Consider the following 26,632-nt stretch of genomic DNA (forward strand, 5'->3'; position numbering starts at 1 on the left):
TGTGTGGCAAATATAAGATCATTTCAAATATATTCGAAGGCAAGGAGATTAAAACAAACCAAAAGAAAAACAACCAAACAAGCAAAAACTAAACTTAACTATTTACTCCATAATTCTTACTTCCTCAACCTAATAATGGAAATTCACAGGTACAAGAAAGGTGAAAGTGGAGAAGGGAGAGGTTGGCCCAGGGATTGAGATTCTTGGTAAATATTTCCAAAAATTGTTTCCCATGGGTACTAGTCTCACGATATAGTCACAGAAACTTCTAAAATGGTGAAATAAATTTGGAAAACACTACACATAAGCTGGATACAATCAAGGCCACTTGGAGGTTTATAATTCCTATTAGCATATTAAAGACTCTGTGTAGTACAAAAGTAGAGAAATTTGCTTAAATTATTCAAATCAGAACACACCACACTCATTTAACCATAGAAACTTTTTCTTTTGAAGTGTTTTAAAAATTATCCCTTGGCATTAACTATCATAAAACACATTTTGGGAAATTCTGTTCAAGGTTTAGCTCTGAAAATTAATTATTCCATTTCTATAATACGATTCAAGTTGCTTTTCACAAAGAAAGAATAGAATTGATTCAGAAGAGGTGAAACCTTACAATGTACATGTTTGGAGATTTTTTTTAAGTTAATAGCAGCTGAAAAGTCACAAGGTAAATAAATCCAGAATTAAATTACATGATCAAAGCCAAAAAAGAAAAAAAAATTCCACTCTTAACTAGATTAATTTTCCCGTAATGTTTTTAGATGTCACCTGCCATCTGTGCTCTTCAAGGTGAAAAGGAGCAGATTCTCTACACACTGAGAAACTGTGGTATTTCAAAAATTCAGTAAGTCACCAATATTTCTTACATGTATATAAAATGAAAACCAAATAAACTGCTTCCTGTTTGGCCATAAGAACCAAAGAAAGAACTTGTAGGTTTTAATACATTTGAAGCATATCTGTGGTCTTTGACCCATATTTTGAGAATGACTTCTAGAGATCAACTTTAAAACATTAGCTTAGATTAGAGAATCATAGTAATTTGTTGTTCAGAAGTATCAAAGAGTTCATCTGGGCCTGAGAGTCTTAATAATTAACCAGTCCTGAGTTATGTAAGGTATATTTTATTATTAAAACAATATGTAAATATTTTAATACTAACTCTTACTGTTTACGAGCGATTTGTTTCACAAATGTGATCAGATTAAACATGAAACATATAATTATATCCTTCTTCCTTGCACTCTGACATATTGTCTTCAGTGGAAGAAAAACAAATAAAAGTACAGATGTTGTGGACAGCATCAAATATAATTTTGAGTTTTATTATTAGAATATGTCATACAGGTAAACCTGATCTATCATATGGGTTGTTGCAGGAAATAATCAAAATCCAGGACCTAGTAAGTTATCTTAAGACAGCCCAAACAGATATAATTATGTGCATTACACCACTGAAAATCTCTTCATCTCCTTTGTAGGTCTATAATATTTACAAAATTGAAAGCATGTGTGGCATGTCCTGTGGATTGCATGTTCTATTACCACCTTCTTCCACAAGGCTTCCTCTACCACAAAGTCTGGAAACTAAAAGCTTTATTCCCCAGGTCCCTTGCTGCCAGGGTTCGGGAAGTGAATTTCATTCTGCAACTGAGTACAGAATTTCATGGAAGATTTTGAATGGAATTCAGTAGAGGTTCTTCTCCTGCCTGCTCCTACTTTTCTCCAGGCAAGTGAAGTCATGGAGACCCAAATGCCAAGAGGATGTAGCAGCTTTCCAAAACCATGACCAGATTCACAGGCAGCTGTGGGGGCAGCAGTACAGTTGAGAGCTAAAGAAGTATGTTCGACCCCCAGCAGGTCCTGTGGCCCCGGGGGTCCCTTGACCACTCTGCCACCCCTTCCAACTGTTTCCTAATCGTCACATTCCCTTTATTAAATCCACTTCAGTTTAAAATATCGAATTTAGTTTCTGCTTCTTGTACTGAACCAGGAGTGATAGAATAGGAATGACATACAACCAAAATATTATAGACAAGTTTTTTTTTTTTTTTTTTTTCCTTTTTCTCCCCACAGCCCCCCGGTACATAGTTGTGTACTCTTCGCTGTGGGCTCCTCTAGTTGTGGCATGTGGGACGCTGCCTCAGCGTGGTCTGACGAGCAGTGCCATGTCCGCGCCCAGGATTCGAACCGACGAAACACTGGGCCGCCTGCAGCAGAGCGCGCGAACTTAACCACTCGGCCACGGGGCCAGCCCCTATTATAGACAAGTTTTTAAAATCTTTCATATCAAAAAATCTGAATAAATAAAATTATAACTGAAAATTATTAAAATGCTGGAAATGATGACTTTTCTTTGCAATGTTTATGGAAATACATGTGCATTTATTTTCTGTAAAAGTTGTTTGGAAAAAATTAGAGATAAAATTCTATTTTCCCAAAAGTTTGTTTGGTTTTTGTTTATTTATTTTGACAATCATACATTCATTTTTATTTATTTACTTTTTTTTGTGAGGAAGATTTGTCCCTGAGCTAATATCTGTGACAATCTTCCTCTGTTTTATATGTGGGATGCCACCACAGCATGGCTTGATGAATGGTGTGTAGGTCCATGCCTGGGATCTGAACCCACAAACCCTGGGCCACCAAAGTGGAGTGTGCAGACCCAATCGCTATGCCATTGGCCCCTCATACATTTATCTCTTTCATTTAGGAAAGAAGAGAACAGAACTCGTATGTTTCTTGTCTCTCCATCATCATCACCAATAAATCCATTTTTACCCTTTGACTAACCTAAGATTTAAAGGATAAGTATTAAAATTGGCTTTTTAAGGGAAGTATTTCATGTAGTTTATTAAGTTGCCCTTTCTCCATTGGAACTGGTATTGAATAAAACTAGGATTACTTTACAAATGTCCGTTTAAAATAAGCACAAAGTTTTAAACTACCTTGCATATTTGCCTCATTATGCATAGATTGAGATTTAATCAAAAATTTGAAAAATTTTTAAGTAAAAGAATATAGTCTGCTTAATGATGAAAAATTATATTTAAACTATGACTCAAATTATGAGGAAAGCAAAATTTTGCAGGATTTAATACTTTTATTACATATATATGTATATACTCACGTAAGGAATATTCACATATATTAGCTTATATAACTCTCTTAACAACGTTGTAAGTTACTGCTGTTTTGCAGAGGAAGGAAAGGAGACCTGGTGAACTTCATTGCTTTCACCAAACTAGCTAGCCAAGAAGCAGAGCTAAAATTTCAAGCCAGATAATCTGAAACGTGAGTAATCAGTGCTTCTGTTGCATTATGATGATTTCTGTATATTCAGCACCTGCTGTTTATTAAATTTTAACTGACTGACATAAAATTATAAACAAGAATAAAAAGAAGTACAATACTCAACAAGCTATTGAAAATATGTAACTATCTCACCTCAGATTTAAGTTAAATTCTCACTTACTGGATAAAATTCATATAGAGAGGAATAAAACAATTGAAAAAATTGTATACATATACACACATGTATGACTGAGGAGCTGTTCCTTCTTCCTAAATTTCCGTTACATTGACTGAATTATGTTTCTTGGAAAATTATATGTGATTTCAAGTAAGATAGCCAAAATGTAATCAACTGTGTTGTACATTACCTGAAGAAACACTAGATTGATAAAAAAGGAACAGCTTTCAAAGAAGCTAAGAAATTAGTTAAGAGTTAGCAATTATGTCCTGGCCTAGGGAGAGCCTGCCACACCAGTGAACACAAGTAGCCAGAATTGATGAATTGTAGTGAAGTTAGATGCGAAAAACCGGTTTAACTCGAGAATCCAGACTTTGAGATCATCTAACTCTCCTTTTTCTAATATTATTTTCACCATGTAATTCTAATTTGACCTCTATATGGAATAGTGAAATCAGATGCCTGAGTTTTATTGAATCTAGATCCACGACATAGCAAATGTGTGGCTCTTGGGAATTTATTCAACGTATAATGATTTAATTCCCTCATATTTAAATGAGGCTGGTAATGGCATCAGTGTCTCAGGATGACAGTGGCTATTGAATGAGTTAATACGTGTTAAATTCTTAGAAGACTGCCTGGCATATAAAAAGTGGTTAATAAGTCCTACGTAACATTAAATAGTAATTATCAGGTATTGAGTTTTCACTGCGGATGGGGTGATAAAGTAGACTTTTATATGCATAATCTTCTTAACCTTATGACTAATTTATGAGATAGGATCATTTCTTTAGATGAGGAAATTGAGCATAAAGAGGATCACACTGATTATTAGCATGATTATTAGTGTGGATTATTAATATTCCGAAATACTTTGTTGATACACCATTTCTCACGAATGCGCTGGAGATTCTTTACATTTAAGTCTCTTGTAAATTTGTCTACAATGATTCGATCCCTTATAAAGCAATGAATTTTTAGGAAGTCAAATGTTAAATTACTTCAGGTACCTGCAAAGCTGAAGATTAAACTTTCAAGAGGGATAAGTGACCTTACAAGGTACTGTCTTCTTGTAAGATTTTATTTAACCTCAGATGATAGCTCTATTTTGTCACTTTATAAATTTGAGAAGAATTTTCAGTCTACTCTTTTTGTGAATTATGAAATCTTAAATTCAGATTTTATAATTTGTCTAATCTTAATATTTAGAGGCCAGATCTGTACATTCTGGTTTAATATCAAATTCCCTGAGGATACCTATGAAAAATTTTCCTGAGCTGTTAAATCTGTTTAACATTCCCTGTTCCACTGTCATATGATGTGATTATAAGTAGACTAATCCAGAAGGTGGAGTGGAGATCTTTTTCTTGACCTCTCATTTGCGGATGAAAGACTAGAATAACCTTCCTGGCCTCTTTCCATCCCCCTTCCTGCTGGTCCCTAAGGGAGAGAGAGTGACCTCGCACAGATTATCCCACTCAGCCATCGAGCATGTGGCAAGTTTAGGGGAGCAGGTTCTGTCACCTGAGGAAAGCTACAGGGGACCAGAATTGTCCAGAGCAGTCTCTAACTGGGTGGATAAGTCTATTTTATTCTGGGATGAATTATCAGTGAGCTATTTTGGTCACAGATATAAAATCACACTCTTCAATCACTTTTTTAGTAATAAAAGTAGGATTGAATTATATATCAAACTGTTAATGAGTTCTGAATTTTGGAAGAGGTATAATGTTAACTTTTCCCTAAAACTTTTCACATGTAGAACGGTCACAATAACCTTCGTTGTGACCCCCACACAGGCAGAGAAAAAGAAAAACAACAGACTCTAGCTGTCAAGCCAAACACATTCCCTTGTCATATTTCCATTCCACAATACTATTCCTGAGGATGTCTTCATTGCCTTGAGCATCTTCCAATTTACCTATTTTCTCTCCTGTTTCCCCCTGGATATTTTTCCCACTGGAGAAGTGAAGATGTGTTCAGAAGCTGCTTGCCTACAAACTAAGTACTGACTCTCCATACATGTAAAATATCGCCCTGAAATACTGTGTAGAAGGTTGTTAAAATAAAATATATGTTATGCAAACAAGAATTGTTATAAGTTGGCAGGAAACATAAAAAATCAAAGGGAACAATTCTGATGGTATTGCAAGAGCAGCCAGAGGGAGCACATTTGTACTCAACTCTCGGGAGGAGAAAGGATAACAGAATAGGTCATTTTTGGCTTTTATTTCTGTAAGTATTTGGACTCATTAAATGCATTGCTAAACTCCTTAGAGATATATATGCACAAAAATTAATGTGCCTAAAAATCCACTCCATTCCTTCACAGAAAAACATAAAAGGTTTTTCATATTCTCTATTTATTAGGGTCAATAACTTGGTTTCCAGGTAAAAGTCACCAATATAACCAGGAAATCAGATGAAATAGGCCAAAAAATGAAAGCAATAGGAAGAGGAAAATAGAACATATTGCAATATTGTTGTCGTAATGTCTATATATATGCAACCCCTTGCTGAAGGATAAGCTCTTCACCTAGCTGATGCTAATCACTACTAATTACTAAAAGCTAAAAGATAGAAGATTGTTCCCAGAGGCCTCATCCACCCAGGCTCAAGGTATGTTTCCTAGAACCCTTTTTGTGACCAAGATCACGGAAAGTCCAGGAAGATGAAAACAGCAGTATGTTTGACTGAGGGAATTTCCAAAAATTGAAAGAATTCAAGTATATTTGTGAAATTTTAACGGATTACTTTTACTTGTGCACATTAGTAACGTTAATTAATATTAAAAGGGCCCAATATGATTTTAACATATACAAAGATCCTAATGCATTTATTTATGAGAAAGAAGAGGAGAAGCAAGGAAAGAAAACAGGGAAGGAAAAAATGACCATTTTTTTCTTTTTTCTGAACAAGAGATGTATAAGCAGCATTCTATTAGTGATTGGTCTTTATGATGGCTCGAGATCTTTCTGTGAAATATTTACATGTATGAAACAGACATGGAGAACAGCATCATACCAAATTGATTTAAGATAGGTATGGTAAATAAATAAATCTCTTATTTTAAATGTGTAATAATAATATACTAACACAGGGACAGAAGAACAAAAGTATCAGAGTTTTCAGGACAATGAGGAATTACTTGCTAAAACCATGTTAGCAATGACCTACCCTTGCATACTTGACACTAAGTCTAAAAGCCCAGATGTGTGTAATCATACGTTAATACTTTCTTCTCTTCAGAATACTTTCTTCTGTCACTCCCTTCTTCTTTATGTTAGTAAGAGTTGCAGGCTATTTCTTTTCCTTTAGTAACTGGTTCATTTCTGCTTCAGAACATGCTTAGCTTCTGTAATTGATGTTGATAAATGAGGTTACAAAAATCATTTAGCTATGATCCAGATTGACTAAGTCTGAAATATAATGGCAGTACTCTTATTTAAAGTTCCAAATAAATCATAAGGTATAGAAAACACAGGCCTATTGACCTAACAGGAAAACTCTGCAGAGTTTTGGTGGTCTATGTGAAAACGTTCCTGCCTTTTTACCCTTCTGGCCTCTATACAAATATTTGATATATATCTGCTCATTGTTTAAAAATTATAATTGCTGAAGATCAATATTGGAAGACATCTGTGGTTCATGCTGGCATGGAAGAATTCGATTCTTTTCATTTAAAAATTGAAATGTCAAATTCCCAGGAAAGAACTAAAGGAAATAACCTGTTCTTAGTTTTCTATTGATTTTTTTCCTGATATATTAATGAAACGGAAATAAAATATTAAAATAAATGCCGTACATATTATTCATGAAGTATGCATTAATTAATTCTTTTCTCCTTGTTCCTATGGAAACAATTGTATGGAATAAACAGATATGAAATATTTTATATTTCAATTACACTAATTATAATTCAGTATATCATATTAAAATAATTTCAATTTTAATAAGATGATTTTGCACTGTTACAAACTTAAGGGGACAAAATGAACAATTTAGCAAAAAGCAATTGCATCTAATTTTCTACGCTAATTACTGAAGCTGCATTTGATTTAAAAGATGCAGTCAAGCTTTCTTAATTTTCTAAGCGTACATTATCCTCTGTTTTTTCCTCAGATACAAGCCATCACCTCTCCAACTACAATATATCCTTGGTACTTATTGTTTTTGCCTTTTTAACCCATTTCATGATGTTTTCTTTAAATTTGTCTTCTTCAAAGCAACTTACCATTGACTCCTGAAGACATCAGCTCCTACACAGCAAGTCCAGGGAAATCTTTCCTATGCCACTCTTAGTTAATGCAGGTTCAATATCACCATGTAGGTTTATACAGTTGTTTATGGATGAATGTTCTAGATAGATAGTTTGGGATATCATAATCTCACATAAAATATGCAGAACTATCATTCAGTTCACATAAATGATAATATGTAACATTATTTTTACATCCAACCTCCTTTAGGAAAGAGGATCGAGTTCTGTCAACCTATAATTTTCCTTTCTCCTTCCCACAATTTGCCTTACATGTAAAAACAAACTAAATACAGTCCCATGACCATCTGAACAGGTCATTTGAACCAACTGATACTCTTTCTATGAAGAGTGTGCCCTATCGTTCTTCGAACATAAGTATTTGAGATTTTTAATGAATCAATGACCCAGTACAATAGCATGTAAAATATATTCTTGATTTATTAGAAACAATATTGAATCATAAAAGTTCAAATACATGTTATTTGAACTTTTGAAAAATAGTAGCTTGGCCACTAAAGAAAAAAGGAACATTTAACGTCTTGTGGATTTAATTTATTTTTTTTGAAAGATTTTATTTTTCTTTCCTTTTTCTCCCCAAAGCCCCCCAGTACATAGTTGTATATTCTTCGTTGTGGATCCCTCTAGTTGTGGCATGTGGGATGCTGCCTCAGCGTGGTTTGATGAGCAGTGCCATGTCCGTGCCCAGGATTTGAACCAATCAAACACTGGGCTGCCTGCTGCGGAGCGCGTGAACTTAACCACTCGGCCACAGGGCCAGCCCCAATTAATTAATTTATTAAGTTAAAACAACATAGGTTAAGTTTAAGGAATTTAGATTCTACCTATGACTATCTATGAGACCTTTGGGAAATTAAGAAATTTTGGACACATTTTCTTTGTTCTTAGTAGGAGGGGTTTGGACTAGATGATCTCCAGGATGATTTCTAGATTTAAAATCTTGTGACTTTATAAAAATCCAGCAAAAATATGAATCCCATGTTATGTAATAATGTGTGTTGGTATGAGGCAAAGGTGTTAACTTAGTATGATTGTGAATATACTTTGTGTTGAACAGTGCTATCTGCCTAAAGATTTACAGACTTAATTTTACAGTTTAGGCCCCTCGAGCGGCTTTCCTTTTTTGGGCATGTGTAGGGGGAGGGATCATCAGGAGAGAAGATCTTGCAATCTACATATTTTGCCCTATGTAACATATTTAAATTTGGGAATAATTATCCAAAGGGTGCTATTTACTCTGTTTGCATAAATTTCCCATTTCACTTTCTTTAGCCTGATGTATTTAATTTTGATTTTAACACCTCTGTTTCAAACAAAAGTATGTTATTTAAATCAGTAAACATCAATGAACTAAAACAATAAAACTAGTAATATTTTCATAGTTAAGAACAAATGCATAAAGACTGAAAGGAGGGAAAATATTATTTTACAAATTTTCCTAACAGTTTTCTTTGTATTTTCTGTATTCTACATATTCTGAAGGTTATTGCAAGCTAGCATTAATTGGTGGTAACAGGTTGTATTTATCTGGTAATACCTTAGTGATTGTGGAAGTCAAGGAGATCGCAGGAAGAGTGAGTAGTATTAATTGCAGTTTTCAAATTAGAATGTGTTAAAAAAAAAAAAAAAAAAAAAAGCCTAAGAAGAAACCAAGAGTTTTCCCAAACAACCATTCCAAAGGGATACAAAAGTTTTGTACTAATTTACTCTCCTTATGAGAGGTAATGTATGTGCAAAGACACTGAAGGCAGATGAGCCTGAAGAGTCAAGAAGCTATCTCAGGGGTCGGCGCCGTGGCGAGTGATTAAGTTCGCCTGCTCCGCTGCGGCAGCCCGGGGTTTCACTGGTTCGAATCCTGGGCGCGGACATGGCACCGCTCATCAAGCCACGTTGAGGTGGCATTCCACATGCCACAACTAGAAGGACCTGCAACTAAAATATACAACTATGGACGGGGGGATTTGGGGAGATAAAGCAGGAAAAAAAAAAAAAGAGAGAGAGAGAAGATTGGCAACAGTTGCTAGCTCAGGGGTCAATCTTTAAGGAAAAAAAAAGAAAAGAAGCTATCTCAAAGTCTTCTAGTCTTTTTTGTAAACTCATTCCATCCAAACAGCTGGGCAGGTGCTAGATTAGAGCATGTATAGTTAGAAATTAGTGGTAACAGTCTTTCTTCCAAGAAACCCTAGAACTGCTTTAAAAGGCAATTAGATTGCTATTTTGGATCCACCAGCCATGTAAACTTTAATAAAACACTTTACCTTTCTAAGTCTCTATTGCCTTATCCATGAAAGGGGTTTCCTAATAAACCTATAGAAATTCTCCAAATAATCACTCTGTTGTATGTTTTTCTTTCATATTATCAGAGAAGATGACGATAACCTAAATATTGAAAAATAAAAATAAGTAAGTAAATAAATAAATAAATAAATATGATGCGCCAGTTGTTGGAAGAGAATCTGAATCAGTGAGACTTCAGTTAATATGGAGTAATATAAAAGAAGGAAAAAGAATCTGGATCACGGGGAAATATAATGGAGTATGGCTTGGTCCACAGAGAAGCCAGCGGTGGAAAGTCAGAGAAGCAATAAAGAAGCAGTAAAGGAAAATTGCTCAAGAAGGAAGGAAAAGGCAGCACTTGCATAAAGAGGTCAATATAGAGAAACACATCAAGTTGACGAAAAGGAAATGCAAAACTTCACACCTGTACGGACAGACAGCGGAGACTGAAGAGCTGGGAGCTGGGAGAAAGAGCTGGGGGATCTTCCAGCTTTGTATTCTTAAGGCAGGATGCGGGGGGCTCTCAGGTACAACAGTTAGCCTCTTTGGTGATCTGCTTCTGTATTCTTTCTCGGAAGTGATCACAAGAACGAAAATATCAGAACAACATTAAGTTGTAGAAAACTGAAGCCCAATATTAGGAAGAAAAATGTACTAGAAGAATCTATAAATCTCAGTTAAGAAAAATAATTTGCCCAGGGTCTAAGAAAACCTACAAATTCAATAACTATGGCATGTTACTACTTTGAGAAATCATGAAGGAGGTATAAAGACTGGATTTGGGAAAATGACTTTCCTCTTTTTGAAGCAAGGAAAATACATTCCACAATCCAAGGCTAGTGAGCATGACAGTAAATTGCTATGAAAAAACAAAACATTATCTTCTGTCTTGAGTGCTTACAGTAGGAAGTGAGCAATAGACCTTGCATGGTCTCCCTATAATCAATGACAAGCATATTATTATTATTTTACTATTTCACACCTTTTAATGTGTATAAAATTGAAGCTGTAAAAGATGAGACATTTAACAGATTCCACACAGCGAGTAAGTAGCAAGGCCTGATCTAGAATCTGGTTCTCTCGTCTCCCAATCCCGTGTTCTTTCTGCAACACACCTCCTGACCTTAAAATGTTGTCTGTAACATTGGAGATGCAAGTAACTTATAACATTTTATTTTCTTCAAATACATTGTAGACTATGAATCAGTTGCTGTGTAACAAACTAGCATAAAAATTAATGTTTTAAAACAGTGACTATTTATTATTTAGTCATACTTTGGATCTGCAGTTTAAGTTGGGCTCATCTGTTCAATTGTTCTGGTCTCAGCTGGGCCTCCCTCTTAAATCTGTAGTCAGGAACAAGTCAGGAAGGAGCTCTGTTTTTGGTATTTGCTGGTTCACGTCTGGGAAAACTGTGGTGGACTGGACAACTGGGCCGTGTATTTCTTGTCATCCAGCTGGCTAGCCTGGGCTTATCCACATCCCTGCTTAGAAGAATTTCAAGAGAGAAGAGGAATCATCAATGACCTCTTTAGACTAGGCTCAGAACTATGCAATACCACCTCCTCTGAATTCTCTTGGACAAAACAAGTCTCAAGGCCACCCTGTTTTGTTCACCTCCTCTTTACCCTGTTGGTGAGAGAAGATCTCCTAGGTTATTGCCAAACACGCAACACCTGAGACTGAACAGATGCAATCGACAGCAATTTATTAGTCACATATACTCACATTCCAGGGGGAGAGGAGACCACACCACATAGGGCCACACAGCGGTTACCCTCAAGGACAGAAGGATTAAGCAGGGGCTGTGGGAGACAAGCTTTGTAGTATCAAGAGACGGAGGTGCCCCCTGGCTCCCACCGGCAGATGTAATTGGCTTGTTTGAATAATTTTGCAGGCTGGCAGGATGATGAAAACCATTTGGTTGGATACTGGGTGGACTGCAGCTGGACCGGCTGATAGAGAAACTAGCTGGGCAGATAGTCTTTCCAATTGGGTGGGAGGCATACCTGGTGAGGGCAGGGGAACTCATGATTAGGGCTCTAGGTCCCTGTGAAAGTCAAAATTGTCAAGATAGTACTTAATATTAATTTCAGGCCTCACACCATACAGCCCAGACTGAATAACCTCTACCTCTGTAGTGGCTGTGTAATCTGCTGACTGAGCTAAGCTGAAACCACGTATCCCGGAACTCCTTTTCCTGCATTATTCTGGGCAAGGAATATCCACTAGAGAAATTTGCATGAGATTTGGAAATGAAAGTGAAGCAGCAGCTAATGTTTGGAATGTGGGCGTAGGGAAAGGCTATTGCTTCCCATGCACGTTGTCACAGATCTGCTGGTTCACTTTGTGGAGCTACCTGTGAGGCCCCGCTAGTCCTGCACCTCCTCCGCTTTTCATGAATCTTTGTCAAAAACTGGGAAGGGTCTGAGATTTTACCCAACTTGTGACCTAACAAATTAGCCTGCCACAATTTCACAGATGCTGGCTGAAGACACAAAACCCCTGGGTCAGAATCAAAGGACTTTATTATTCACAGTACAACAGGCAGCACGAACTTCATGTCTGTGTCGGTTCTGTTGTCGCCCAAAACCCACTGAGGCAACATGGAATGGCCCAAGTTGATACCTTACATCAGAGCTGAAGTGAGGAATACTGAGCTGAGGAAAGCCTAATCTTTTAAAGGTGCTGTAAGGAAACCTTCCCCATCTCTGCACCTGAAGAAGACAGTAACTTTATTATATTGGTGGGCAAGCAAATGTGCTCTTTTCCATGGAGGCAGAGACTGTCTATCTTCAAAGCTGTTTGCTATACAAACAGCCTTGATGTTTAGATCCTTATGCAGGGAGCCAGCCCCTCCTGTAGGTTACCTGTCTCATTGACCTTGGACTCTGGGAGCTGTGAGAGGACAATGTTGCTTCCAGCTTGCACTTGTGGATCCAATTGGTCCTCATAGTTTGCAAGTTTATTCTGGCTTTTCCTCAATCCAAGTCTATCTTTCTAACTGTCTGGCACCAGGTGCAGAAGCAAGAAGTATACAAACATCATTTAATCAGCTCCCACAGTTGTCTTTGGCTTAATTTTCTCAAATAAATGTCTTATTCCATGTAAGTCCTACTGTTTCCGCTTCTCCTATTAAATACAGTATCTTAATAGGAGGAATTACAAAGTCATGTTGCAAAGGTATGGCTACAAGGAGAGGTTGAGAGGTGTACCTTAGACTATTAAAATGATGAATTTACTCTCTGAGACTTTATGTGCCATCATAAGGTCAATGGGTTTACAAGGAGACTGATTCCAATTCAGTAAAGATGAAGCCTGTCTAAAAGCCGCAGCCATCGGAAGATGAACTCACTCTCAGAGCTAGTGAGTTCCCTTGAACTTCAAAATCTTCAGGTTTAATTTAGAGTGGCACGCGGCAAGCACACTACAGAAAGGAATGAAGCATTTGGTATGTCATGTAACTCTCTCTAAATACCAAGTACCAAAAAGAGATACACAGGAGTCAGCGTCAGGAAAATGGTAAATAAGAATCAGGTGAAGGCCAAGAAATAAGAGAGAGAGAGAGAAATGATGTCAGATTCAAGCCCACGGCTCTAGGATGGCCCATCCCCAAAACCAAGATTTTGGAGGTGTTGGCGTGAAAGAACCAGCAAAGCAGGAGGAAAAAAATGGCAGAACTGTAGTACAATAAAGTGAAGCAGGGCATGTCCATGGAAGAAAAGATTTTTGAATGCAAGAAGTTATAGAAACAAGATTAACAAGTATCTATAAATCTACCACCAGAATATTTGTTTTCCCTCAGACGTTTTGCTGTAAATGTGTTAATTTTTTAAAGTATTCTATATTAAAGGTTGTTATTCTGTTTTTTATGAACACATCATACATATGTACGTATTTCCATTTTTTAAATATCATTTTAGTGGCCACTATAACTATAGTTTCATTCTTGATATATCATAATTTAATTGAACATATTGGTGAGTATTTTCATTTTTTACTTCCTTAGTAATATGTTTAGTATATATAATCTAAAATATGATAAATATAATATAAATAATGTAATCAAATTTATATGTATTTCTAATTATTTCTTTTACTTAGTGCATCAAAGAATGTGAACTAAGGACTGTTAATACCTATAATTAAATTGCCTTTTATGTAGATCAGAACTCTTAATTATCCTGTAAGAGGTTTATTATCTTACTACAAACATCCTACAAAGTGTTTTTATTAAATTTTAATCTTTGTTAATATAATAGAAAAAACCTGGCAACTTATTGTGTATTTCATTTCTATTTTTGATAATTCATGAAAATGACTTTTCATATGTTTATTTAGCATTTATGTTTCTTTTTTATGAAGTACATGTGTCTGATGTTTAATTATTTGTTAGGCCCTTATTCATTTTCTTTTTAAATAGCATTAACTATTTATAAGCAAGAGAAATTTGCTGAAATTTTGGAAAATATTTCCCATGTTCATACTCGTCTTGTATATTTGCCTATTCCTATTTGTGTCATATAAATATTTAAACTTTTTATGTTACTTGATCTACAAAAGTTTGCTTTCTCTTTATCTTGAAAACTTAAATGTTCACCTATATCAGTTCAAAGTTTTAGAGATTTTGTCTGTTTTTTTCTTTATGTAACTATTTGATACACTTGGAATATAGTTTAGAACGGAGACACTGTCACCATAAGATAAATATTGTTTTAGAGCTTCCCCTCTAACTGATGTATGAAGCCAATTTTATCATGTAACAATTGCATGTTGTTAGTATTCTGTGGTGATAAATATTTTAAAAATAGCTGCCAATTTTCATGGTGTAAATTACTGCCAGCACGGGCTGTTTCCAGCCGCCGACGTGACCTCACTGAAAGCAGAGGCAGAGAGACGTGCAGAATGGGCTCTTGCGGGCTTTTCCCAGGGGGCTCCAGCGCACTCTGGTTCCACATCCTGGCTGTGTTTTCCCACTGACCAAATTGTCGGCTCTTCGATCATTCACATTCATTTATAACATGCTTTAATAGCTTCAAAAACATTTAGTTTTAATTAATCTCGTTTTTCCAAAATTATCTGAGTATCCCATCACTTTTTACAGAAAATCTATGTTTACTAAAGCCTTTATTGGCATTTCATTTAATCTGTAACTTAGCTTTGAAGAAATGACATATTTACCACAGTCAAAAACTTCCATCAAGCAAAAGAAGTACTTTTTTTGTCTTCGTTTTTATGTTGTAGAACTTTTTTCTTGTTCATTTTTTACTCTCATATTCATTACCGTACTTATTTTAAGGTACGTTTAAATTTCTCGAAGTGTGCGTGTCGTTATTTATTTATGCTACTGTGAAAGTAGAGAGGTCTTTTTATTTTCCTATCCATCTTCTTACTGAGTTTTGCTACACGATTATTTTGCTGTTACCTTGGTGTAGTACTTCCTGCCTGCCTTGTTGAATTCAAATCCATTCTCCAGTGGGTTGTGTCGATGCTGTGAAGCTGTTTAGGTAAAGAGGATAATGCAGTGGTAATTATAATAACCTACAACCACACAGACTGGATCTGAATCTTGGCTTTGTAATGTACTGGTTGCATAACCTTGGACCCAATACTCAATGTCTTGCTTTATCAATTTTCTCATTCCTAATTTTGTGTTAATAATGAAATCTATATGAAATTATTATTTGAGAAAGTTAAATTAGTCATTAAAACACTTAGGATAGTGTAAGGTACAGTGTTAGACCTCAAAATTTTAGCAATTTTTCATATCCTCTATTCTTCACATCTTTTGTTCATCATCTTGTCACATAGGTAATTCTTTGCTTGTAATAATCTACTACCGATGACATTGTCAGCATTTCTTCTTCAATCAACTTGTAATTCCAGAGATGGTTTTCACTCTTTTCATTTTTAATTTTCTTTTCTTATAATGCTTTGTTTCACTTTATGTTTTGGGTGTTAAGAAAGGAAATGTAGAAGTAAGGTAAGATTGTACATTAGTTACATTTATATTTAATAGTGTTTAAGTATATATTTTAAATACTTCATAATTCTATGTCTCTTTCTCTCACTTCCTAATTTCCAGGGCTATTTTTGCTTCTTATTACTGTAGATTACAATTACCAGAGGTTACTTTAATTTATCAGGAGCCAGTGCTTGAGTTTATCACATATCTTATTAATTTAAGTTCTCCAATGCATCAATAACCTTCTGCTAATCTTCACTCTTCCTTTTCATTATAGTTCTAATTTCTTGAATTATAAACAAAGTTCAGCTATTTTCTTTCTTTTTTTATTAAAAACATTGGTTTTAATTTTTATATAGTTTTATTGGCATTCCATTTGTTTTGCTGTGGAGTATTTTTTTTTCTTTTTTTTTAACCTATAATTGCACAGATGCTGTTTTCATAATTCACTACTCATTTGGAGAGTGGGTTCCATTCAGTCAGCCTTTTGGTTATTGTTCTATAAGCTTTTAAAATTAATTTACATTTTAAGGCATTATTATTCAAGAATGTTGTCTGTTGCCATTTCTGACTTTTAATCTTTTTGAAATGTTTCTTTGTATTTATTTGGGAAGAGATAATACGGCTAATAAGATAAGAAAGTGAAATCCTTCTCTCCCACCTCTAATTCCCAAACACTAGATCCCCTCCCCAGCCAAACAATATTATCAATACCTTATGTATCTTTCCAGAAATATTTTAACATGTACCAGCAAATACATTCACATGTATATACGCATATATTTTTTCTTTTTTCTTATGCAAATGGTACCACTGATCTGCATATTACTTCTTTCACTTTAAATATATCTTGGAGAATATTCTATGTAGATAAATAAAGAATTACCACAATGTTTTTATTCATGACTGCATTAGCAATGTGTAGATTTATTATAATGTCACCAATCATGTTCAAGTGAGCATCTTTCCCAATCTTTTGCAATTACTAGCGATGCTGTAGTCATTAATTGAGTACCTACATCGTTTCCCACATGTGTGAGGAAATCTGTAGGACAAAATCCTGGAAATGGATTGCTGGCCAAAGAATATCTATAATTTAAAATGTCAGTGGATATTCCCCAGGCCCTCTCTACATGTAAACCAATTTACATACCCATAAATATAGTAAGGTAGTCCTTGTTTCTTCAGAAATTCTCCCTTAAGAATCATTATTAGACTTTTGTCTTTGACTATCTGATAGGTGAAAAGTTGTATATCAGTAAAGTTTCATCTTGCCTTTCTCATAATGTAAGAGAGGTTGTGAGGAATATTGGCCCTGAGCTAACATCTCTTGCTGACCTTCCTCTCTTTTTGCTTGAGGAAGATTCGTCCCGAGCTAACATCTGTGCCAGTCTTTCTCGATATTTTGTAAGTGGGATGCTTTTACAGCACAGCTTGATGCAGGGTGTGTAGGTCAACAGCCAGGACCTGAACCTGAGAACCCCTGGGCAGCCAAAGTAGAGCGTGCAAACTTAACCACTATGCCACTGGGCTAGCCCCCTTTTTATATCTCTTTTATGAACCATGTATTTTTTTCCTATTTCTCTATTTTGTTTTTAGTCCTTTTTGCCTTGGTTTGTATCTGCAGGTAAACTTTATAGGATTTTTTAATGAGTTGGAAATATCTGTAATTCTAAAGAAATTTCTAAATTATTTTGTTTTAATATTTATACTTAAATATTGGGTCAACTTAAAATTTATCATTTTTTAAGATGTGAGTAATGGATCCAACTTTACTTTTCCACAATATGACCTTCAAGCTTCAGTACAATTTACTCAGCAATTCATAATTTTCCCATTAATTAGTATGCAATTTATACAATATTTTATATTTTTGCATTTGGAACTTTATTAGTGTTTTTTCTTGTATCCCATTGCTTGCTCAGTTTGTACATTAACTAATATCAAGACATTAATTGAAAGTTGATTTAATATCTAATAGGATAAGTTCCCCCTTATTGCTTTTTTTTTCAAGATTCTCCTGGACATATTTGCTGGTTTATTATCTGCCTCAGCATCAGCCTGATTCAACAATATCCTGTATCTTGTAGGCATTTTTTCTTGAGATTTTCGTAAATTTATAGATTATTTTAGAGAGAAGTGACATTTGTGTACTTTGTCTTCCCAAAGGAAAGCATATTATTACATTTGATCAAGATATTTTAACATCTCTTACAAATACTTTAAAGTTACTTTTATATGAATATTTCACCAGTCTTAGGCTTAGCCGTAAGCATTTCATTCATTATTTCTATTGTAAATGGGTTTCCTCTTTTATTATATATTTTCAATGACTGTTGTTTGTACTTTTAAAAATGATAGGTCATTTATTGCTTTTTATCCAGACACCTTCATGACTCTTGATGTCCATACTATTTTCCCACTAGATCTCTTGTGGTGTTCCGGGTATATGTCCGGGTTATGAAAAGGAAGAGTGAAGATTAGCAGAAGGTTATTGATGCATTGGAGAACTTAAATTAATAAGATATGTGATAAACTCAAGCACTGGCTCCTGATAAATTATCATCTGTAAAGTGGTAACTTTGAACTTCTTTTCCAATTTTTATACCTCGAATTCATGTTCTTATTTTTCTCACTAAGAGTTCAAATCAATATTTATGGGTAGTGATATTAACAGGCATAACTATTATTTTTAATGTCAGTGTTCCTATAAATTAACCCTTTTCTTTTTCATGATGTCACTCTAGGGTTGAGATAGATGATTCAGTGTGATATAGAAGCATGTAAGTGTTCCTATTATATAGTTTCGTTTACTGTCAGAAAATAACAGGCATAGAATTTTAACAAAAGTATTGTCGTTACTTATACTAATCATCATCTCTTTCTCCCTGGATATTTTAAGTTATAAATTTCTAAATAAACTTTCTTTGCAGTCCTATAATTAATCTTATTTATTTATGTTATCTGGAATATTCTGCCTAATAATAATTTATTAAGGATTTTGCTTTGATATTATAAGTAATTTTGATATAAAGTTTCTTTTGTGTGTGTGTAGTCCTCTTGAGTGTAAATACTAATATAATGCCCATTTCACAAAAATTATTTGGTAATTTTCCCTGTTTGTTGTATTCTGTAATGCCTTAAATAATTTTTCTTGGGATTAGTCGATGAAAGTGACCAGTTCTAGTTCATGTTTTGGAGTGTATGAGGCCCCTTTATGTGATGTCCGAAGTTGTGCAGGCTAAAATTTTACCCTGCTTGTAAGTTAACAAGTCACCCTGACACAGGCTGGCTGGCTGGGGTATCAGACCTTAATTTGCTCAAGCAATAACAGCAGCCATAGTAAGTTCATAGTGCGAGTTCCCCACATCCAATTCTCCACAGGCCACATGATGAGAGCCAGGTGTTTCCATCTGTGTGCAGAGTAGATATACAGAAATTATGAAACTCAAACCTTACACAGAGACAGCTGGCTCATCTGTTCATCTTCCCCTCTAGAGAGAGAGAGAGAGAGATGGAGATGAGATGGAGGTAGAGATGGAGATGGAGATGGAGACAAAGACATTACCTTTTTCTCTGGAATGTAAATAAATCTCTTGGGGAAGAAGGGGAGGTTCTCTACTCTGAGAATGTACTTCTGGAACGTAAGCAATTAGCTCCAGAAAGATTTGAAAAAACAAAGGCTTTATCACTCTGAATGGAAGCAAATAGTTCCTGAAAGTAGAGACACATGTCCTCGGGTCTGTTACCTTAGAATGGGAGCAAATGGCCTTGGGGAAAGGAACACATTAACTGTCTTTATAGCATATCAATTTCTATTGCTCAGAAGGCCAGGAATCTGCAGGAACACTGAAAAATCTAGGGAAGTTTGCTTTCCAACATTTTGAAAGAAATAACTTATCTGTATTATTTTGTTTGTCTAGATTTTCTGATGCTTTTGGTTCTATCAAGTTCTATTAAGCTATGTTTCCCTAGAAAATTATGAGTTTCATTTATGTTTTCAAATGTGTTTGCACAGATTAACCAAATCACTTGTGATCGCTTCAGTGTTCCCTGTTTCTGTGGCTATTTCTGTTGGCCTAGTGGTTAAAATTCTCTCTGCTATGGTGGGGGTTCATTTCCAGTCAGGGAACCCCCCTTCTATCTATTGTCATGCTGTGGTGGCTGTGTGTTGCTGTGATGCTGAATGCTTTGCCACCAGTATTTCAAATGCCAGCAGGGTCACCCACAGTGGATGGGTTTCAGCAGAGCGTCCAGACTAACACAGACTGGGAAGAAGGACCTGGCCACACACTTCTGGAAAAACTGCGCAGGAAAACCCTGTGAGTAGCGGTGGAGCATTGGCTGATACGGCGCTGGAACGTGAGAGGATGGCGCAAACAGACGGGGCTGGTTCCGCTCTGCTGTGCACAGGGTTGCTAGGAGTCAGAATTGATTCCACAATGCTAACAACAGATGGCATTTCATTCTGATAATTTCTTCTTTTAAGTATTGATATTTTCTCTCTTTTATCACAATTAGTTAAGATTTATTTTTTTAAAGAATCAACTATTGGATGTATTTAGTTATTCATATACCTCTTTGTTTTCTAAGTAACTTCTGCTCCTGTGCTAAATAATTCTTGCCTTCTATTTTATCTTGTTCTTATTCCAAAATTTTTGTTTTGGAAATATTTCTTTTTTACTCATTCTTTTATTTACTATAAATTTCTCTTGTAGTTTTGCTTTACCTATATCAGATATGATTTTTTCTTTTGAGGAAGATTGGCCCTGAGCTAACATCTGTGCCCATCTTCTTCTACTTTATATGTGGGCCTCCTGCCACAGCATGGCTTGATGAGCAGTGCGTAGGTCTGTGTCTGGGATCCGAACCAATGAACCCCAGGCCACCAAAGTGGAGCATGTGAAATTAACCACTGCACCACTGGGCTAGCCCCTCAGATATGATTTTTTAAACGCTTGCCTGAGATTTGTTTTTTAATTTAAGAGTAAGTTATTAACATTAAGAAGTATCAAGAAGAAACAAAAAAGTGGTTGATAATTCTGCTATTCATTTGTACCTGTTGTTTTATTTTTAAGTAGAAGTTATAGCTATATAAATACTTTTATTTTTTAAATATATACTATATTAAAAATATATGTTCATTTAAAATTTATTTTAAAATATATATTCTATTTAAAAATATGTATATTCACGGTTTGGAAATTCAAAAGTACAAAATATAGCAAGTAAAATGAAAAGTAAAGGTTGCTCCTCCTCCCCACTTATCCTCAAAATTAACACTGTATTTTTATTATTCCTTACAAAAAATTTGCATACTCTAGTATGTGTCTCCACATATATAACTTTTAACATGTACATATGAATTATATAGCATGTACACAGAAACTATCTCTTGGAGATCTTTGCATATCAGCACCCAAAGCTCTCCCTCCCTGTCTTGAGTAGATGTATACTAACACACATTTTTTGAACAAGGAGTATTTGCTAAGAGGACAAGCCTTACGTTTTCAAAGAATAAAGGCAGAATTTGAGAAAGTGATTAGATTGGGCTGTAAAATCTTTCCTTTCTTTTTCACAAGGAGAAAGGAAAACAAACCAAAGGGAGGGTAACTGTTTAATAGAATATTTGAGATTTTCAAGACATCCTGGAGTTTACATTTAAACTTCATCTTTTTGCCACGCGTTGTTTGAGGAAGAGCCTTTCTGATTTCCAGTTAGAAAAGCATATTGTTTCCTTATTTTGTTATTAATTTCTAGTGCTACTGAGCTACAATTAGATGAAGTTAGTTCATAATTTCAGAATTTGAATATATTTTATGACTTTATTTCTGTCTCATACATGAACTCTAACAGAAGTTCAATTCTTGTAAAAGTTCCATGAATCCCTAAAAATGGCTTGTTCTTTTTTTTTCCAGGTAAAGTGCTAACAGGATATTTAGTGATAATATAACCTTGCTTTCTTTCTATTTGATAAACAAAGGCTGGCATGTCTGGTTTTTCTTTTATTTCTTAGGATCCTTCTTTTTCCCCTCATTTCTTCTTTCCCTTCACTGTCTTCTCTCCAAGGAGTACCAACTCTTCTCTACATGTCTGATTCTTCCTAAGAAACTGTGGTTTTGGGAGGCTGCTACCTGTTGTTACACACAGCTTCCAGTCTCTTTCCTCGAGTGAGAGCTGTGGCCTACCAAGTGCTGATCCACATGTAGTAATTTGGCATTTATTTGCACTTCCTATTTTTGGCGAATGATTTCATGCCTGCTTCCTCTAAGTCCTTTCCTCCTCTCTATTCTTAGTCATGGAATCTCTTACACCTCTCCTCTTTCTTCTTTGCAATGAGAGCTCTATTGGAAATTGTTTTATTTCTCCACTTGCAGATCGTTTGAAGGATATAATGTTCTCTGTCGCCTAGTGAGAAGGCATGGGTGCTGCGGCTTGGGGGTTTTATTTGTCCTTTTTGTTTTTATAGCTTTATTTGAAAAAAATGTAGGAAGGATTCATTATTGGGTTATTCCATATAGCTTAATATTTTCAGTATATTTTATTTTTACATATATTGTTTAATGCAGGAAGGTAACTCTTTACTCTCTGCAGAAAAGGTGAAGAAGAGGAAAAATATGTCTCCATTTCCCAGCTCACTTCTTTTCTCTAGGTTTCTTGATGTTTGCTTTGTTTTAGCTTTTTTTCTCCTGTATCAGCTCGTCATCAAGTTTATAATCCACATTCTTTTCTTTAACTAAACTCCCACAGTTGTTCTGCCTTATTTCTGTATAAAAGACATTTTTCTGTTTTCTGTTTGCCCTTTTACAATAACTTTTCTTTATTGAATGTTTAATTTTGGTTATTTTCTTGGATTTCTGTAATCTATCATCAAAATTTTCTTTTCAGAATGAACTAATGGGTACTATAAGGTTTTACACTCTTGAAAATGTATTATTTGAAAAATACAATATAAAAAATTATTAGGTCCTATGTAAGTTCACAAAAAATTCACTATCCAGTTCCCTGTCACCTTCTAGGTTTAAATACTGAGATGGAGAAATTTAAATAGAATGACATTTTTCCCATGGTGACAATTTTATTTCCTTCAATAAGAGCCAATAGGATTACTTTTCCCATTGAATTTTAGTAGTTTTAAAGGTTATTTCTGAGTTCTAATAGTTTTCTATCAATTTTTTTTTTGAGTATATGCCTTTAAAATATTCTCATTGAGGGGCCGGCTCCGTGGCCGAGTGGTTCAGTTCACGAGCTCCGCTTCGGTGGCCCAGGGTTCGGATCCTGGGCGCGGACATGGCACCGCTCGTCAGGCCACGTTGAAGTGGCATCCCACATCCCACAACTAGAAGGACCTGCAACTAAGATATACAACTATGTACCCGGGGGGTTTGGGAAATAAAGCAAAAAAAAAAAAAAAAAAAGATTGGCAACAGTTGTTAGCCCAGGTGCCAATCCTTAAAAAAATAAAAATAAAATAAAATAAAATAAAATATTCTCATCGAAATCCCTATGCCTAGAAGGTTTTGTTCTATTATATATTTTTACTTTGCTTATTTATGGCTGTGTTTTTCTCTTCTTAATGTTCCCAATTATGTTGATGTTGGATCTCCTTGGTCTCTCTTTAATATCTATCATCTTTCAAATAATTTTAATGTTTTTTTCAATTTTCCATTTTCTTTCGTGTGGCTTCACCAAGGTTAGTCATTGTATCTTTGCCTGACTCTATTTTCTTTCCTTTTGAATCTATTTTTTATGTTCTTCATTATGTCTTTCATCTCTTAAGTGTTTTCTATTTCTCTGGTAAATCTTTTATTTTGTCAATCTCTTTTTTATTTTTATTTTTTGAGGAAGATTAGCCCTGAGCTAACATCTGCTGCTAATCCTCCTCTTTTTGCTGAGGAAGACTGGCCCTAAGCTAATTTCTGTGCCCATCTTTCTCAACTTTATATGTGGACGGCTGCCACAGCATGGCTTGACAAGTGGTGGGTAGGTCCACACCCGGGATCTGAACCAGTGAACCCTGGGCTGCCAAAGCAGAACGTGTGAACTTAACCACTGTGCCACCAAGCTGACCCCTATTAATCTCTTTTTTAAACTCACATTTCTTCTTTATACCTCTCTTGAACATCTACTTTTACTGATTTTATGGGTATCATTCTGTCTGTCCTTTCTTTGAAATTTGGAGCACGATTTGTCCAATCTCAGCAGATTCTTTAGGCCACTCCTCTGTGAGACTGCCTCCTCTGTGTTTATCTACCTTGTACATACATTCCTTTCCATTTTTCTTAAGTTTATATGCTCCAGTTCCATGATGGTTTACTTATGATTAATATTCTTCGTTGAAAACTATCAACTCAATAGGGGAAATGATGAAAAGAGAGAACTAAAGAAAATTTTAACTTTTATTTTATATTTTTGATATTAACTTCTCAAACATCTCCTCCCTAGATAATTATTGCCCTGGAGGGAGCTCTCTTAAAAGCTTCCAGTGATTAGCAAATTAGTATGGTTATTGAAGGGAGTCAGTCATGATGATCTTGCACTTTCTCCTTCTTCTGTGCTGTCTTACCACAACAATCGCTGTTGTAAAAAGGTTTGGTTATGGAGAATAAAAATTCAGTGTGGACATGATTTCATCTTCAGGTCCACTCCCTATCTAACACATTAACTCATAGCTGGATCTCCAGAGAAAAACTTCCCCTTCTCACATGCACTTTTTCAAGGCATACTCTAGCCACCGAATATGTTCACACAATCAAAGTTGGTAGAGAGAGCCTTCAAAATGTGCTTAACTTCAAAGTTGTACCTACTTAACTACTCACAGGAAAATTCTATTTGAATTTTCTGAATTCTGTTGAGTTACATATACACATTGAGTTACATATATATTGAGTTGTCAATATCCTCTTCTTATACATCCAAATTCATAGTACTGGGTTATCTTTTTTCTTCACGCTTTGTGGTTTGGAATTCTGACTTTCTCTGCTTTATTAATATAGACTTCTTTTGTTTATTTTCAGTATTTTGTTGGTTTTAGAATGTTTCAAAGACGGTAGAGAGGAGTATATTTGCCTTCATGCCACCATCTTTATCTAACTGCCTTGCAATGATTTTGATGAATCAGTGAATCTTTATTAGATGTCAGATCATTTCAATATTTGCCTTGAATCTTTAGGTAAAAATCAGTGACAAATATATAAACAGTTTTTTCACTCTCAGTTCTTGGAACTTTACTTAGGTCTTTGAAAAGTTTTGCTACTGTCTTGCAACATCAGTAAATAAGTGCATGTCCATTTTAAATTTTATGATTTGATTTTAGAAGTTATAGTATTAACACATATCTTAGTCAATTACTATAAACAATAATATTAAATTAAAAAAGGCTGTCATTTTCCTCAAAAACTATTCTTTTAAAGTCCTTTCAATCATTATAACCAAGAATATTTTCTACATAAAAATTCATACTGTATTTTAACTAGTATGGTTAGAGTGCTCTTTAAAATTAAATGGAAAATATATTATTCCTAACAAAAGCTAAAAAGCATCAGAAATAACACAGTAAAAAGAATTTAAACACATTTACTTTTGTATTTAATCCTACATTATTGTAATTAAATAGTTAAATTTAAAATGGGGTAGTTGAAATTTTTTGCAGTCATTTCACAATACTGTTTAAAAAGAAAAAGCTTGAAAAATGGTTTCTTCCTTATTTTAAATCATTTTCACCCTTATCTCCAAGTGCAATGCAAATAAATGTTTTCCTTTAATTGTGCCTACCTTAAATTGTTCCCTAAAATTGCCAGTTTTTCAGTTTATAGGAAGAAAAGCCACTTAAAGTATACACTTTAAAACAAAATTTAATAAGACCCTTGTCACCACAGCAGGAAAAAGCAACAAACACTTAAGCAACCATGTTAAAAAGTCACTTATTTAAGCATTCATTTCCTTAGACATACAGGAAATGAAATGCAAACAAACTAACTAAATATAGGTTTTTTAATCAAGGCCTCAGCAGTCTCTATATTAAGAGGAAAAAACAGTGTTGCTGCTTCAGTGAGTAGAACAGGAAAAGCGAGCGTACGAATAGAGAAATGTGTATAAATGATGATACTCTTCATTACGTTTCTTAACATATCATAAAACATAGTATGGACAAACATGTTGTAGCTTGACCAGAACCTAATATATAGCAAAAGCCGTAGGACTGAAAAAGAAATCTCCAGAAGAAATCTCATGCCTTCACTAATGCCATAGTTTAGTGTGATTAGTTCAATTGCTGTGAAATTAAGCTATTTCTAAACTCTTGCTACTTTATCTTCCACTGAATCTCTCATTTTCTTGGAAGGAGACTGTTACATAAGCACAGATAGTAATAAAAACTAACCCTATTCTTTATTTCTAGAATTAATAAAGCAGTAAACAAAAATAAACCTAGAAATTAGGTAGTAGGCTATACCCCCTCAATTATTTTCTCATATTGAATTTTTTAACACTCCCTGTTGAAGAATAAACACTTCCACAGTCTTCCTTTCTATATTGGAATTCTTGGTTATTTAGCCAAGGTTAATTGAGATGAGGAGTGAGGAATTAATGCATTTAACACATCAAGATGCATATACAAATCATATTTTGAAGA

This window comes from Equus quagga, chromosome 11 (assembly GCF_021613505.1).
Source record: "Equus quagga isolate Etosha38 chromosome 11, UCLA_HA_Equagga_1.0, whole genome shotgun sequence".
In the NCBI taxonomy this organism is placed as follows: domain Eukaryota; kingdom Metazoa; phylum Chordata; class Mammalia; order Perissodactyla; family Equidae; genus Equus; species Equus quagga.